Source organism: Pecten maximus, chromosome 17, assembly GCF_902652985.1.
Source record: "Pecten maximus chromosome 17, xPecMax1.1, whole genome shotgun sequence".
Taxonomy (NCBI): Eukaryota; Metazoa; Mollusca; class Bivalvia; order Pectinida; family Pectinidae; genus Pecten; species Pecten maximus.
In genome coordinates, this window is record NC_047031.1 from 21,258,534 (window position 1) to 21,266,433 (window position 7,900).

Here is a 7,900-nt window from a genome sequence, read left to right on the forward strand (position 1 = left end):
CAGATGATTTCCGGCTCTTGTATAATGCGGTAATGACATAATAAAAACTGATCATTTATGTTTTCCAGATCTCCAATGCATGTGTTATACTTTCTTTTTTTTCACAGGAGACAATATGTTATAAATTCTGAAAAAATGTCTCCATGGTTTTTACAGTTGAAAAGCTTTGGAATTTGGAATCGGTGCACGAGAAGTACATTGTACTGGAATTAGCTCTCAAGTGCTCGAAAAGTACTGGAATTAGCTCACAATTGCTAAGCACAAGTTTGGACAAAAAATGCACCTGGATAATCGAGAAAAAGTGCTGAAAAGTGCTTGAATTTTGTTATGAAAAATCTGTACCAACCATGGTCTTGAAAGTATCAAATACAGGTATGGCCAAAGTTTTACAAAACTAAAGCTTAAGATACTTAATAATAAAATACAAATTATTCAGTATTATAAGATAATTGTATTTGACAGTACAAAATGTGAATTCTGGGAAGTTCCAAGGTAAAACATTATTTTCTGTTAATTTATAATTCTTGTATATCACTGCCTACTTGTTTTAATATGATCGTGCATAATTGTAAATTCTTTTTTCACAAATTTTGAATATATATATATATTTACCATTGTATGGCACTGCCACTATATAACCCTACCAATTCAGTTGCGAGTTCACCAGCTTATGAACTGCCAACTGAAATTTGAATTTGAAAATTTCAAAAAAAAAACGCACAACAAATAAAAAATTGCAGATGGTAAATATAAGCATTGAACGGCTTTCAGTTGGCATTCATTAGCGCGCTTCATGGAATTTGCCTCTGTCCAGTTGGCATTCATATTGACTATGAATGCCAACTGAAAGCCGTTCAATGCTTAAATATACTCTGTATATTGTACTTTCAAAATAGTATTTATTCGGGTTGGACATTTATCTGTGGTTATGTATTTTTTATCAGTGTTAAGTTTAAATGCACATCATGTAGACACGTGTATATAGATGAAGATTGTTTCTAGGGAAACCATGAGATGTAGTTAGGGATGTTCTCTGTAGATACTGTTACCTTTTCCATGGTAACTATGATGTTCTCTGTAGATATTGTTAGTGTTCCCATGGTAAGATGTACTCTGTACACATTGTGTTTCCATGCTTACTAAGATTGTACTCTGCAGAAAAGTCAATGTTTCCATGGTAACTATGATGTTCTCTGTAGATATTGTTAGTGTTTCCATGGTAAGATGTACTCTGTACACATAGTGTTTCTATGGTTACTAAGATTGTACTCTGCAGAAAAGTCAATGTTTCCATGGTAACTATGATGTACATTGTAGACAAGTCACTGTTTCCATGGTTACTGAGATGTAGCTAGGCAGATAGATTCTCCAATTAAGGATATCTCCAAAAATAAAAATGCACAAACACAATTTTCTAGTCCAAGCATGAAAACTAGATTAGTAATTTATCCAGTCATACAGCTTGAAGCATGTGCAGAATGAAGATGGATATACTTTTTTTTTGGTAACGTGAGATATAGTCCGAGTACTTCAGGGGCTGAGGTAGAAATCTGATGCAAGTTTCACAATCTGAAGTTTTAGAATCTCTTCAAAACAGCGGAAGTATCTCCATCTAAAATTTAGATATTTATTGATAAATGTATATTAATATCTATTATGAGTATCAAAATTTTCACCTAACAGTACTATCAATGAAGAAGTTCTCAGATATGTTAGAATTATTATTTAACTTCTGTGCAAGTTTATGTACCTTGTCACAAAATTTTCTTCATCATCTTTTTTGTACCAAATTAACTTTTCTTCATCAAGAAACAATCACCAACTTGTACATTGTACAAGTGTGTATATCAATATATATTAGAATAAGCTTTGATTTGGTTCTTTGTGACTATTAAAACTGGTTAGTTTTCTGCTGAATGCTCATCACCATTTTATGTCGGACAGTTTGTAAGTTATGATTATTTATTGTAAAGTTGGAGGAATGGCAAACTAAAGAGACCTAATCCTTGTGATGACATTTTATCAGAAGGTAAACACTGATAAAGTCTGTGTATAAGTATAGTAACAAAGGGACTTTATCATAGTGTGTTAACGTTTAATACTTGTGTAGATGTCTATTAGTAGATGTTTAGGAGTTAAAATATTGTAGTAGTATTTTCTCATTAATGGAAAAAAGAATTATTGTAAGAAATGTTAAAATTATTGTTTAACTTCTGTGCACTATAATCTGACTTTTTGACTGAAACTACGTTAATTTTTTTATTTATCTTTATTACAATTCCATCTTATTTCCACAGACTAACTGGAACAGTCTATTGCTGATTTGTAGTGATAACAAAATGGAGAGGGTTAATATCAATGTGAAAATGTATCCTGGTTACCCTATAAATCACATGAAGTGGTCCATATCAATTAAATGAATGTTCCCTTGTGGACATCTAATTTATTATGGTTATTAATATCTATACACGGCTGTCTTTAGGGGGTGAGATTTGTATGTGGCTATTCGGAATGCCTTTGACATTATTCCTTCTGAATTAACAGGAAGTGAAATCATTAGAGGTGTTCCAAATAGTATATGGTTTGTCTAAGTGTCCTTTGACCCCTCTGCCTTTACAATAGACATTTTATGATTTGAAAGTCAAAGAGATGAGGGTTCAGAGGACACAAAAGACAAAGGTCAAAGGTTAACTATTTGGTTTGTTTTGTTGATATATATATTTATAGATAAGTATTTATGTTTGTTGTTTACATGAAATATGTACATTTGTTCATTTGAGGTCACAGAGAATTGTCATTCATATCATTATAAATGCCAATAAAGAGGGGCGATCTAATTGTGTGTTCGAGTATTTGTACTTTTTACAGAGACGATTCAATATAATAGGGCTGTTGTATTAGACTTACGCATCTAATGAAGCTCTGAGGTGGCTTAATCCCTGCTACTCTTGACTGTGTTTATTGCGAAGATGAAATCAATCTCTCATAGTTCAAATCCTGGTCACAGCACCAAAATTAACATAAAATGAGAAAAAGACCTAATAAACACAACAAACATATTAAGATGATATTGGTCAACTGTATTTGAAGAAATCTGCGTCAAATGTCAGTCGTTGTGACGTAATATATCCACAATAACATTTTAGATCAGTTGGTGCCACAGACAAGACTTATCTGAAAAATGACTGTCTATTTATAGAACCATAAACCCAGCAAACAAACACATTTGTCTGGATGTCATCGTTTTCTGTCATTCATCAGTCACAATGTCAAGGTTGTTTAAAAGCAGCTGCTAAAGTTTAAACAAAATATACATATGTATGTAATGTAGTCTGTTGAGGTCAAAGAGGAAATGTAAGAAAGAACTGATCAGGGTCAAAGGACAATAAAGGTCATTATAGGTCATAGTACATCACTATATATATTGCTGCTGAGTCATTACAGGACAAGGGCATTTATAATACACAGCTCCTCGTGGATCACCTCACATAAATATTGGGGAGAAAATAAAACGAGAAACAAAGAAGTGAAAATAATTAAAGCTAAATACATGTACTTGACCCAAACTTTGTCACTAATTGCACTGTAAAACTGATGCTGTTTAGGAACTTTGCACAGCATCAAAATGAGAGATGGGTACATTGAAGGGGAGGTAACCCTGACAAAAATAAAGGGGAAAATAAAATGATAAAAGCAAATACATGATTACTACATTATCAATTTTTGACATCAACTTTGTCACAAGTTACACTGTAATGATGATACTGTTTAGGACCTATGTACAGCATCATAATGAGAGACGAATGCTTTGAAAGGGGAGGTAACCCTGACAAAAATAGTTCAAAGGGTGTACTCTAGAAAATAGCTAGCTATGACGCGGAAATCTTATGTGGTGAACTTTGCTTTGAAGTCTTCAAAATCTTAATGAAGCTGTGAGTTACTTTGGAAAAATTTATCGAGAATCTCAAATCTGAAAATAATCTAGTCTAAATACGTGGTATGTTAAACATTTATCTTTTAATTTTGAGTTAGATGGTCCCAGACCAAAGTAAAGTCCATCATGGTCAAATTTCAACGTAGTTAATTAAATTGCCTTAATTAAGAGATCTAAAGACTTGGTGATTTATTTTAATGGTCAACCACAAAACAAAGGAATACTAACTTTTCAAATCTTACGTCTCTGAAGACATCTTCATTTGACACAGCCTTAGCTTGTGAAGACATAAACCTGTTTAGTATTTTACAAAAACAAAACAAAAAACAAGGTATTGGCGCCTTTTAAAACAGAATGAAATACAGTAGAACCAAATATAAACTGCATATCACACAGCTGAGTCGTGCTTCTATGTCTCGTCTAGGTGATAATGACAAAAAGTGCTGAAATGTACACTGTATCATATATAGGTATTTCGTGCTCCCAGAACTCGTCTGTAATGTCAAGTACAAAAAGTGACGTCCTTCCGGGACTAATGTGTTGATGCCTACAGTGTATGAGACGACAGAGAAAACTAAAATAGGTCGAAAGAAATGTCAAAAAATTACACTTCTCCCAGTAGCCAAACAAACATTTCTCGGTACATATGTCCTGATAATGACCAGCAATGTTGTTGTTTTTTTGTTTTTGTTTTTGTTTGCTGGGTTTATCGCTCCATGTACACCCAGGGTCATTTTAAGGCGGGTTATTCTAGCTTGTAGTAGTTGGTGACTACCTCAATGAACAACATACGGGAGGCCCGGGCCGTCACATGCCATCCAGACTAATTAGGGTAAAGTGTCTTGTCAAATTAGAGTCTATAAGGACACAACCACGACAGCACAGACCGGTCCGTTTCCATGTGGTTTCTCAGCTTCACGAACCCGCCAGAAGATCCAAGTGGGGAGTAAATAGCAGCAACTCCGCCGTGTATACGAAAGATCTACATGTATATCTGATATATTTACCATTATTACGTTAAAGGTAACAAGGGAAATTGTATTTATAGAAAAAATATTAGCTTCTATATATACTCATACTACTAATATTTTTTCTCTATAAATTCTAACCATATACAGGCGCCTGTGGTATAGGTTTGTGACGTGGCTACACATGTGTATTGGAACAGGTAACGATTTACATCTACAACCCGGTACACGATCGGGAAATGTGTGACGACATAAATTACAACAGGAAATATGTAATGAGAACTGATCCTCATTAAAATCTTAACTTCAATGGAGCTCTGAAAATGAATAAAAAATTAACATAATCATTGTTGAAATAAAAAAAATGCACAGACCGAGTGTATAACAGTATTATACTCTACTCTTCACAGCCAATAAACACTTAACGGGTCGTTTGGACCAATAAATGGTGAGCCAAAAAATGTATTAATTAGCAAAACAACATAAAACGAACGAAATATTTAAGAAAAAAAATCTTGGTACACTCCCGTATATTCCAAAATTACAAAATCATATCTTATGGTACAGATCGACACAGTTTTCAGGTAGTTCGGACCAGGTGCTCCGGAACACTATGCGGAGTTTGGTTCATAATACATTTTGTATATACACCTGCAAATGTCAAATCCTACTATACATAGATATACGTGTCTCCAAATGTACGCCCGCGAGATGGCAATAAATCATCAGGCATACTAATACAAATTAGCATTACAGTTAGATTATTACCTCGTGCACGGCACGTGAATATATCAGTTAGTATAAGGATAATCCGGGCGATCATTTAACTCCCTGTAGAACCAATCTGTTCAAAATCAATACTGGGTGATTTGATAATGGAGGATAGTTTTAATGGAATTCCTGAATTTAACTGCAGTCCATCCCAACGTCTACTCATACACAAACTCTAATCATTGAAACGATCAGCCATTCAGTCGCAAATGACGATTTGTGATGTTAATTTATTGGATTTTTATATTTCCCGGGATATGATATGGAAACAATTATGGATTAATTGTTTAAGAAACAATATAGACTAACAAGGTCGCTTCTTCATAATCGGTTGGTTATCCTGAATTTATATACATGTTTATCAGCTTATAAATACGTCAATGAATTTATCGGTGCTTACGGCAAGCCAGGATATCATTTATTCTCTGTGGAATGCTGATCCCGTAATTAACCAAATTGTATAAGATATCTCACTTAATTATATAAGATATTGCAAATAATTGTATAAGATATCTCACATAATTCTATAAGATATTTCACATAATTATATAAGATATCTCACATAATTATATAAGATATCTCACATAATTGTATAAGATATCTCACATAATTGTATAAGATATTTCAAATAATTGTATAAGATATTTCACATAATTCTATAAGATATCTCACATAATTGTATAAGATATTTCAAATAATTGTATAAGATATTTCAATAATTGTATAAGATATCTCACATAATTGTATAAGATATTGCAAATAATTGTATAAGATATCTCACATAATTGTATAAGATATTTCACATAATTCTATAAGATATCTCACATAATTGTATAATATATTTCAAATAATTGTATAAGATATCTCAAATAATTGTATAAGATATCTCACATAATTATATAAGATATCTCACATAATTGTATAAGATATCTCACATAATTATATAAGATATCTCACATAATTGTATAAGATATTTCAACGATCAGCCATTCAGTCGCAAATGACGATTTGTGATGTTAATTTATTGGATTTTTATATTTCCCGGGATATGATATGGAAACAATTATGGATTAATTGTTTAAGAAACAATATAGACTAACAAGGTCGCTTCTTCATAATCGGTTGGTTATCCTGAATTTATATACATGTTTATCAGCTTATAAATACGTCAATGAATTTATCGGTGCTTACGGCAAGCCAGGATATCATTTATTCTCTGTGGAATGCTGATCCCGTAATTAACCAAATTATATAAGATATCTCACATATATCTCACATAATTATATAAGATATTTCAAATAATTGTATAAGATATCTCACTTAATTATATAAGATATTGCAAATAATTGTATAAGATATATCACATAATTGTATAAGATATTTCACATAATTATATAAGATATCTCACATAATTATATAAGATATCTGACATAATTGTATAAGATATTTCACATAATTATATAAGATATCTCACATAATTATATAAGATATCTCACATAATTATATAAGATATCTCACATAATTGTATAAGATATTTCAAATAATTGTATAAGATATTTCACATAATTCTATAAGATATCTCACATAATTGTATAAGATATTTCAAATAATTGTATAAGATATTTCAATAATTGTATAAGATATCTCACATAATTGTATAAGATATTGCAAATAATTGTATAAGATATCTCACATAATTGTATAAGATATTTCACATAATTCTATAAGATATCTCACATAATTGTATAAGATATTTCAAATAATTGTATAAGATATCTCAAATAATTGTATAAGATATCTCACATAATTATATAAGATATCTCACATAATTGTATAAGATGTTTCACATAATTCTATAAGATATTTCACATATTTATATAAGATATCTCACATATCTATATAAGATATCTCACATGATTATATAAGATATCTCACATATTCATCTGATATCAAAGATACTACACATGAAGTCTGAAATATCTTTGTTGTATAAACTCGACCTTTTTTTTTAGAATTTTAGAAAGTGTATTTTAAAGATGTCTCATAAATATATAAACCTTTAATTCGATATGTATTAAACATATATAAGATACATTGTAAAGAAAATAAATATCTTATGAAAGGTTAATTGAATGGTTAACTTAAAATTAATTGGCTGGCTATACGTGCCGGTCATTCTTCTCCATTCAAATCGATAATGGATCAGAAACATTTTCTTCTTCCTCAA